At 40.5% G+C, this 10,087-nt stretch overlaps 8 non-coding genes across 8 annotated transcripts; all 8 read left to right on the top strand.

Annotated features, from left to right (window-relative positions):
- The first annotated feature begins 3,442 nt into the window (after positions 1-3,442).
- On the top strand, positions 3,443-3,514 carry Trnah-gug (transfer RNA histidin (anticodon GUG)). The gene has a single exon. It is a non-coding gene; the product is annotated as a tRNA-His (tRNA).
- A 406-nt stretch (positions 3,515-3,920) lies between these two features.
- On the top strand, positions 3,921-3,992 carry Trnah-gug (transfer RNA histidin (anticodon GUG)). Its single transcript has one exon. It is a non-coding gene; the product is annotated as a tRNA-His (tRNA).
- Positions 3,993-4,399: 407 nt separating this feature from the next.
- Positions 4,400-4,471, top strand: Trnah-gug (transfer RNA histidin (anticodon GUG)). Its single transcript has one exon. It is a non-coding gene; the product is annotated as a tRNA-His (tRNA).
- A 407-nt stretch (positions 4,472-4,878) lies between these two features.
- Positions 4,879-4,950, top strand: Trnah-gug (transfer RNA histidin (anticodon GUG)). The gene has a single exon. It is a non-coding gene; the product is annotated as a tRNA-His (tRNA).
- Positions 4,951-5,356: 406 nt separating this feature from the next.
- Trnah-gug (transfer RNA histidin (anticodon GUG)) lies at positions 5,357-5,428 on the top strand. Its single transcript has one exon. It is a non-coding gene; the product is annotated as a tRNA-His (tRNA).
- A 1,310-nt stretch (positions 5,429-6,738) lies between these two features.
- Trnah-gug (transfer RNA histidin (anticodon GUG)) lies at positions 6,739-6,810 on the top strand. The gene has a single exon. It is a non-coding gene; the product is annotated as a tRNA-His (tRNA).
- A 248-nt stretch (positions 6,811-7,058) lies between these two features.
- Trnah-gug (transfer RNA histidin (anticodon GUG)) lies at positions 7,059-7,130 on the top strand. The gene has a single exon. It is a non-coding gene; the product is annotated as a tRNA-His (tRNA).
- A 2,386-nt stretch (positions 7,131-9,516) lies between these two features.
- Trnah-gug (transfer RNA histidin (anticodon GUG)) lies at positions 9,517-9,588 on the top strand. Its single transcript has one exon. It is a non-coding gene; the product is annotated as a tRNA-His (tRNA).
- Positions 9,589-10,087: the final 499 nt, after the last annotated feature.

Below are 10,087 nucleotides of genomic sequence, written 5' to 3'. Positions count from 1 at the left end.
TGTTATGCTCAGGTGTGCGTCATATTGGCATTAGCGATCACAGCATGGTCTATGTCTATCGAAAATTAGCCATTAATGGACAGAGTAAGGGTCACACTAATATAACCTATAGGAATTTTCGAAGTTTTGACCGTGATAAATTTCGTAGCGATGTTGCATCTCAAGATTGGGATCACATAAACAATTCTTCCAATCCAAATGATATGTGGAATGAATGGAAGGAATCCTTTTTGGCTATTGTTAACAAGCACGCTCCATTGAGAACCACTCGTGTTCGCGCGCGGGGTTCCCCATGGATTACTTCTGAGCTTAAAAAACAGATGCACGATCGAGATATTTTGAAACTCAGAGCAATTAGATCAAAAAATCCTAATGATTGGGTTCACTTTAAAAGACAGCGGAACAAAGTCAATAGTGCGACTAGGCTAGCGAAGCAAGTTTATTGTCAAAATATGCTAAACGAGCATAAGGGTGATTCCCGCAAAACCTGGCAGATCATCAATGAGCTGTCTTCCCGAAATTTCGTGGAAACGTCTGTGAAACAACTGAATGTAAATGAGCAATCAGTAACAGCTCCAGCAGAAATAGCGCACGAATTTAATCGTTATTTTGCTACCATTGGCCCGAAACTTGCTAGTGATGTTCCTTCTTCAGATGGCAACAGCTATCTGAATTATCTCACTAGCACGGATAAGGAGTTTCAGTTCCGCCCAACCTCCACAAATGAAGTATTTTCACTGCTGAATAAACTGAAAAAATCAAAGGCAGTCGGCCTTGACAAAATTTCTTCTCGACTTATTCGTGAATGCGCGGATCTTATTTGCAAACCGCTGTGCTATATTTTCAATCAGTCATTAAATGTAGGTGTGTTCCCAGACGACTGGAAGTGTGCACGGGTCACTCCACTATTCAAACAAGGGGAACGTGATGACCTAAACAATTACCGCCCAATTTCCGTTATCCCGGTTATAGCCAAAGTGTTCGAAAGAATAGTTTATAACCAATTATATGCGTACCTAACAAAGCATAACGTAATATGTAAATGCCAATCTGGTTTTCGCTCTATTCATTCCACCGTTACGGCTTTACTTGGGGCTACGGATACTTGGGCTTACAACATTGACCGAGGAAAAATAAACGCTGTTGTTTTCCTAGACCTAAAAAAAGCTTTTGATACGGTTAATCACGAGATCCTTTTATCTAAATTAAATAATTACGGCATACATGGCATTTCTTACAACTGGTTTAAGTCCTATTTGGACAACCACACTCAAAAGTGTTCCATTAATGGATCACTTTCTAAAACTTGCTCACTAAGTTGCGGCGTCCCTCAAGGGACTATTTTGGGTCCATTGTTGTTTTTGCTATATATCAATGATCTGCCAAACTGTCTAACGAATTGTATGCCATGGATGTACGCAGATGACACCCACCTAACATATGCGGGTGACAATACAGGCGACATAGAATCAAGACTTAACCATGATCTAGAAAATGTTAAAAAGTGGTTGATAGCAAACAAACTTACCCTGAACATGACAAAAACCGAATTTATGCTGATTGGATCAAGGCAGAGGTTGTATGCTCTCACATATCCTCCAATTCCCGAGATTAATGGTGCTCCTATCACTCAAGTTTCTGTTGCTAAATCCCTGGGCGTGCTTATTGATAATAATCTTAACTGGAGTAGCCATGTCGATAAACTGACAAAGAAAGTAGCTTCTGGAATTGGAGCCCTCAAACGTATAAGGCATCTCGTTCCTCACACGACATTGCGCTCTATTTATCACGCTTTACTTCAACCGCACTTTGACTACTGCAATGTCGTCTGGGGAAACTGTGGTATCACGTTACATGACAAATTACAAAAACTGCAAAATAGAGCAGCCAGAGTTTTGACCTTCTCTAATTTTGATGCAAATGCTAGCGAGCTATTCAAAGTTTTAGGCTGGAAAAATCTAGTTAGCCAGCAACAAATTGCGCTGGCCACAATGGTCTATAAGTGTCTTCAGGGGCTAGCACCGGAATATCTATGTTCTAAATTTACAAACCGCGAATCTGTTTATAGTTTAAGAGACTCTGAAAGAAAGCTTAATGTTCCGTTTCCGCGGACAAATTATTATAGAAACAGCTTCAGCTATAGAGGTGCTACTGTCTGGAATAGCTTACCCCTCAAAGCGAGACAAGCAGAGTCTCTTGGGCTTTTCAAAAATCTGATTAAAGACATATTTTAGTATAAAGCACGGCATTCATGGAAAGCAGCCTTAGAATTAATATAATACTATAGTAATTGTATTTTATTGTAATCATTTTAAAATTTTACCTTTTGTAATTTAGATTTTAGCATTGTTTGTAATCTTAGCTGATGATTTTACCGTGCATAAATAATAAAATATCATATCATATCATATCATCGTATTTTTAATTTCTGACTTAAATGACATTACAAAATACATTTGCGAACATATTTCTTCATGTCAATTCGTTCAAGCCGCGATCGTCAAGGGATTAAGACACTGCGCTGTTACCGCAGTAACTCAGCTTAGAATCCTGGTCTCGACAAACTGATGTCATTGTATTTTCATTTTCTGACTTAAATAACATTATTAAAGTAAATGGTGCGAATGTTTTTTCGTCTCAATTTGTTCAAGACGCGATCGTCTAGTGGTTAGGACACTGCGTTGTGGCCGCAGTAACCCAGGTTCGAATCCTGGTCCCGGCAAATTGATATCACCGTACTTTCAATTTATTTCTTAAATTACATTTTAAGAGAAATTTGAACACACATTTTTCATATGAAGGCACTAAAGCCGGGATCCTCCAGTAGCTACCACACTGCGTTGTAACCGCAGTAACCCAGGTTCGAATCCTGGTGCAGATAATTTATTGTCATAGTTTTTTTAATTTCTTACTTGAGCAACATTATAAACGTAAATGGTGCACATATTTTTTCATTTTAATTCTCTCAAGCCGCGATCCTCTAGGTAACAGGACATTGCGTTATGGCCGTAATAACCCAAGTTCGAATCCTGGTCTCGGCAAAGTGATGTCATCGTGTTTTCAATTTATGACTTAAATAACATTACAAAATATATTTGCGCACATACTTCTTCATGTCAATTCGTTCAAGCCGCGATCGTCTAGAGGTTAGGACACTGCGTTGTGGCCGCAGTAACCCAGGTTCGAATCCTGGTCTCGGCAAATTGACATCACCATAACTTATTTCTTAAATTAAATATTAAGAGAAATTTGCGCACACATTTTTTATGTGAAGGCGCCCAAGCCGGCATTCTCTAGTAGCTACGACACTGCATTGTGACCGCAGTAACCCAGGTTCGAATCCTGGTCTCGGCAAAGTGATGTCATCGTATTTTCAATTTATGACTTATAGAACATTACAAAATATATTTGCGCACATATTTCTTCATGCCAATTCATTAAAGCCGTGATCGTCTAGTGGTTAGGACACTGCGTTGTGGCCGCAGTAACCCAGGTTCGAATCCTGGTCCCGGCAAATTGTTATCGCCGTATTTTCAATCTATTTCTTAAATTAAATTTTAAGAGAAATTTGCGCACACATTTTTTATGTGAAGGCGCTCAAGCCAGCATTCTCCAGTAGCTACGACACTGCATTGTGACCGCAGTCACCCAGGTTCGAATCCTGGTCTCGGCAAAGTGATGTCATCGTATTTTCAATTTATGACTTATAGAACATTTCAAAATATATTTGCGCACTATTTCTTCATGTCAATTCGTTCAAGCCGCGATCGTCTAGAGGTTAGGACACTGCGTTGTGACTGCAGTAATCCAGATTGGAATCCTAGTCTCGCCAAAGTGATGTCATCGTATTTTCAATTTCTGACTCAAATAACATTATCAAAGTAAATGGCGCACATATTTTTTGCCGTTAATTCGTTCAAGCCGCGATCGTCTAGTGGTTAGGACACTGCGTTGTGGCCGCAGTAACCCAGGTTCGAATCCTGGTCCCGGCAAATTGTTATCGCCGTATTTTCAATCTATTTCTTAAATTAAATTTTAAGAGAAATTTGGGCAGTCATTTTTTATGTGAAGGCGCTTAAGCCGGCATTCTCTAGTAGCTACGACACTGCATTGTGACCGCAGTAACCCAGGTTCGAATCCTGGTCTCGGCAAAGTGATGTCATCGTATTTTCAATTTATGACTTGAAGAACATTACAAAATATATTTGCGCACATATTTCTTCATGTCAATTCGTTCAAGGCGCGATCGTCTAGAGGTTAGGACACTGCGTTGTGACTGCAGTAATGCAGATTGGAATCCTAGTCTCGCCAAAGTGATGTCATCGTATTTTCAATTTCTGACTGAAATAACATTATAAAAGTAAATGGCGCACATATTTTTTGCCGTTAATTCATTCAAGCCGCGATCGTCTAGTGGTTAAGACACTGCGTTGTGGCCGCAGTATCCCAGGTTCGAATCCTGGTCCCGGCAAATTGATATCACCATATTTTCAATTTATTTCTTAAAATAAATTTTAAGAGAAATTTGCGCACACATTTTTCATGTGAAGGCGCTGAAGTCGGGATTCTCTAGTAGCTACGACACTCCATTGTGACCGCAGGAACAGAGGTTCGAAACCTGGTCTCGGCAAAGTGATATCACCGTATTTTTAATTTCTGACTTAAAGAACATTACAAAATATATTTGCGCACATATTTCTTCATGCCAATTCGTTCAAGCCGCGATCGTCTAGTGGTTAGGACACTGCGTTGTGACTGCAGTAATCCAGATTGGAGTCCTAGTCTCGCCAAAGTGATATCATCGTATTTTCAATTTCTGACTTAAATAACATTATCAAAGTAAATGGCGCACATATTTTTTCCGGCTGATTCATTCAAGCCGCGATCGTCTAGTGGTTAGGACACTGCGTTGTGGCCGCAGTAACCCAGGTTCGAATCCTGGTCCCGGCAAATTGATATCACCATATTTTCAATTTATTTCTTAAAATAAATTTTAAGAGAAATTTGCGCACACATTTTTCATGTGAAGGCGCTGAGGTCGGGATTCTCTAGTAGCTACGACACTCCATTGTGACCGCAGGAACAGAGGTTCGAAACCTGGTCTCGGCAAAGTGATATCATCGTATTTTTAATTTCTGACTTAAAGAACATTACAAAATATATTTGCGCACATATTTCTTCATGCCAATTCGTTCAAGCCGTGATCGTCTAGTGGTTAGGACACTGTGTTGTGACTGCAGTGATCCAGATTGGAATCCTAGTCTCGGAAAAGTGCTATTATCGTATTTTCAATTTCTGACTCAAATAACATTATCAAAGTAAATGGCGCACATATTTTTTTACATAATTCATTCAAGCCGTGATCGTCTAGTGGTTAGGACACTGCGTTGTGGCCGCAGTAACCCAGGTTCGAATCCTGGTCCCGGCAAATTGTTATCACCGTATTTTCAATTTATTTCTTAAATTAAATTTTAAGAGAAATTTGCGCACACATTTTTTATGTGAAGGCGCTCAAGTCGGTATCCCCTAGTAGCTACAGCACTGCGTTGTGATCGCAGTAACCTAGGTTCGAAACCTGGTCTCCGCAAAGTGATGTCATCGTATTTTTAATTTCTGACTTAAAAGACAACCTCGTTCCCAGGGCTTTTCTCCGCCGAGGAGAGGATGGTTAGGACACTGCGTTGTGGCCGCAGTAACCCAGGTTCGAATCCTGGTCCCGGCAAATTGTTATCGCCGTATTTTCAATCTATTTCTTAAATTAAATTTTAAGAGAAATTTGGGCAGTTATTTTTTATGTGAAGGCGCTTAAGCCGGCATTCTCTAGTAGCTACGACACTGCATTGTGACCGCAGTAACCCAGGTTCGAATCCTGGTCTCGGCAAAGTGATGTCATCGTATTTTCAATTTATGACTTGAAGAACATTACAAAATATATTTGCGCACATATTTCTTCATGTCAATTCGTTCAAGGCGCGATCGTCTAGAGGTTAGGACACTGCGTTGTGACTGCAGTAATCCAGATTGGAATCCTAGTCTCGCCAAAGTGATGTCATCGTATTTTCAATTTCTGACTCAAATAACATTATCAAAGTAAATGGCGCACATATTGTTTGCCGTTAATTCATTCAAGCCGCGATCGTCTAGTGGTTAGAACACTGCGTTGTGGCCGCAGTAACCCAGGTTCGAATCCTGGTCCCGGCAAATTGATATCACCGTATTTTCAATTGATTACTTAAAATAAATTTTAAGAGAAATTCGCGCACACATTTTTCATGTGAAGGCGCTGAAGTCGGGATTCTCTAGTAGCTACGACACTCCATTGTGACCGCAGGAACAGAGGTTCGAAACCTGGTCTCGGCAAAGTGATATCATCGTATTTTTAATTTCTGACTTAAAGAACATTACAAAATATATTTGCGCACATATCTCTTCATGCCAATTCGTTCAAGCCGCGATCGTCTAGTGGTTAGGACACTAGAGGTTCGAAACCTGGTCTCGGCAAAGTGATATCATCGTATTTTTAATTTCTGACTTAAAGAACATTACAAAATATATTTGCGCACATATTTCTTCATGCCAATTCGTTCAAGCCGCGATCGTCTAGTGGTTAGGACACTGCAGTAATCCAGATTGGAATCCTAGTCTCGCCAAAGTGATGTCATCGTATTTTCAATTTCTGACTTAAATAACATTATCAAAGTAAATGGCGCACATATTTTTTCCGGCTGATTCATTCAAGCCGTGATCGTCTAGTGGTTAGGACACTGCGTTGTGGCCGCAGTAACCCAGGTTCGAATCCTGGTCTCGGCAAAGTGATGTCATCGTGTTTTCAATTTATGACTTAAATAACATTATCAAAGTAAATGGCGCACATATTTTTTCCGGCTGATTCATTCAAGCCACGATCGTCTAGTGGTTAGGACACTGCGTTGTGACCGCAGTAACCTAGCTTGGAATCCTAGTCTCGCCAAAGTGATGTCATCGTATTTTCAATTTCTGACTTAAATAACATTATCAAAGTAAATGGCGCACATTTTTTTTCCTGTTAATTCATTCAAGCCGCGATCGTCTAGTGGTTAGGACACTGCGTTGTGGCCGCAGTAACCCAGGTTCGAATCCTGGTCCCGGCAAATTGACATCACTATATTTTCAATTTATTTCTTACAATAAATTTTAAGAGAAATTTGCGCACACATTTTTTATGTGAAGGCGCTCAAGCCGGCATTCTCTAGTAGCTACGACACTGCATTGTGACCGCCGTAACCCAGGTTCGATTCCTGGTCTCGGCAAAGTGATGTCATCGTATTTTCAATTTATGACTTAAATAACATTATCAAAGTAAATGGCGCACATATTTTTTCTCGTTAATTCATTCGATACGAGACGATACGATACTATACGAGCGTGCTGCGGGAGCAAAGATTAATAAGAGCAAGTGCAAGGGACTGTGGAGCGGTTCGCTCAGACATCGTGTTGATCAGCTTTACGGCTTTGACTGGTATAATGATTGCCTCCCTGAAAAGATTCTAGGACAATATTTTGGTAATGTCGATTGCTCACGTAGGAACTGGGAGGAAAAAATTCAGAAGATCGATAATATTATTGGCGCTTGGTGCCACAGAGATCTAAGCCTCAAAGGAAGAGCCCTCTTAATAAACAGTCTCTTAACATCCACCTTATGGTATAACGTTACATCATTGGCTGTGCCCTCTTGGGCCATTTCTCAAATCGAGCATGCGATTTATGGTTTCTTTTGGAAAAACAAACCTCCCCTTGTCAACACAGACATCTTGGCGCTACCCCTGAGGGAGGGTGGTTTTAACATACCTCGGTTGGAGACGAAGATTCAAGCTTTTCGTTTGAATTCACTGAGAAAGCTTCTTAACGAAGAAGATGCGCATTGGAAACACTTTACGGCTTATTTCCTTGGAGTGGCTAATATGAACCTTGGTAAAATGACCTTAGCTCTGGACTTCTCTCAACGGCATATTACTCGGACTATCCCTGCCTTTCATAAAGAACTGCTCAATGCCTGGTCTAAGCATAAGGAACACCGTATTCGTATGCAGACGCCTAAGTCTACTGTAGATATCTTACAGGAGCCTTTCTTTCTTAATGAGCTAATTGCTGTCCAAAACAAGCCTCTTCTATATACGGATTGGATGTCAACTGGAATTGTTCGTATTAAGGATATATGCTACGAGGTCGTCCCCGGTTTTCTACCTGTATCTGCTGTTTTTGAAATGTTATCGGATCAGCCTCTGCGGCCTATATCGGAAACGCGTCGACAGTTTGATGAAATGTTGGGAGCTTTGCCACCGGACTGGAAAGATTAGATCTGCATGCGCTACCCAGAAACCCAACCTAGCGTACAACCCTTTTTTGGAATCGTTAACCCGGTTTCCGGCCAGCCTCCTACCGATATTCTGCAATGTAAGACACGCCACCTTTATCATCAGTTACACCAGTCCAAGAAACCAGTAATACCGGCTATAGATTACTGGAAACGAACCTTGCAACCAGAGCAAGTTTTTGACTCTGAACAGTGGAGAATTGTTTTTTCTCCGCTGATAACCAATCGACAAGGCGACCTTAATTGGAAGATCGTACACAGAGTGCTCCCAACCGCTCTTTCTCTGCGAAGGATGGGCATCTTAGACTCTGAAAGTTGCTACAGATGTGGTTTAACGGACACCATAGAAAACGCATTTCTGGATTGTTTACCTATTGTGAACTTTTGGACCTTTGTACAAACTTTTATTAACAGGATCTTAGGAACTAATCAATCACTTTCGAGGCAAACTAAATTACTAGGTAAGGTAGGTAGACGCGGCGGGCCTTTAAGCAAACATTAAGTTGATTTATTAAACTGGACTTTATCAGTGACTAGATATTCTATACATACGTCGATTGTGCAACATAGAGCTCACCAAACAACTGTAACACCGGAAGCACTTTTCAAATCTGCAATCAAAGCCCACTTACGGTTTAAGTTTAAATTATCTTGTATTAGACAGAATCATAAAAGTTTTAAAACCACATGGTGTCTGGGCGAAGCTTTTGCCAGAATGGACGGAAATCGTTTAGTATTTACATTCTAATGACGTAAAAAAGTTACATTTGCTGTGAATTGTCATTTTAACTCGGTTAATATATTTATTTTTTATGTGTAAATAAAAAAAGCTCTTTTTGAGCCTTTTTCAGTAGAGCAAAAAAAAGGACAATGCGTTGTGGCCGCAGTAACCCAGGTTCGAATCCTGGTCCCGGCAAATTGTTATCACCGTATTTTCAATTTATTTCTTAAATTAAATTTTAACAGAAATTTGCGGACACATTTTTCCTGTGAAGGCGCTCAAGCCGGCATCCTCTAGTAGCTACGCCACTGCATTGTGACCGCAGTAACCCAGGTTCGAATCCTGGTCTCCGCAACGTGATGTCATCGTATTTTCAATTTATGACTTAAATAACATTATCAAAGTAAATGGCGCACTTATTTTTCCCCGTTAATTCATTCAAGCCGCGATCGTCTAGTGGTTAGGACACTGCGTTGTGGCCGCAGTAACCCAGGTTCGAATCCTGGTCCCGGCAAATTGATACCACCGTATTATTAACTTTTTCTTAAATTAAATTTTAAGAGAAATTTGCGCACACATTTTTTATGTGAAGGCGCAAAATATATTTGCGCACATATTTCTTCATGTCAATTCGTTCAAGGCGCGATCGTCTAGAGGTTAGGACACTGCGTTGTGACTGCAGTAATCCAGATTGGAATCCTAGTCTCGCCAAAGTGATGTCATCGTATTTTCAATTTCTGACTCAAATAACATTATGAAAGTAAATGGCGCGCGTATTTTTTCCTGTTAATTCATTCAAGCCGCGATCGTCTAATGTTCAGGACTCTGCGTTGTGGCCGCAGTAACCCAGGTTCGAATCCTGGTCCCGGCAAATTGATACCACCGTATTATTAACTTTTTCTTAAATTAAATTTTAAGAGAAATTTGCGCACACATTTTTTATGTGAAGGCGCTCAAGTCGGTATCCCCTAGTAGCTACGGCACTGCGTTGTGACCGCAGGAACCCAGGCTCG

This window comes from Montipora foliosa, chromosome 6 (genome assembly GCF_036669935.1).
Source record: "Montipora foliosa isolate CH-2021 chromosome 6, ASM3666993v2, whole genome shotgun sequence".
NCBI lineage: Eukaryota > Metazoa > Cnidaria > Anthozoa > Scleractinia > Acroporidae > Montipora > Montipora foliosa.
Note: the sequence above shows the minus strand (reverse complement) of the source record. Positions and strands in the feature narration are given on the sequence as shown.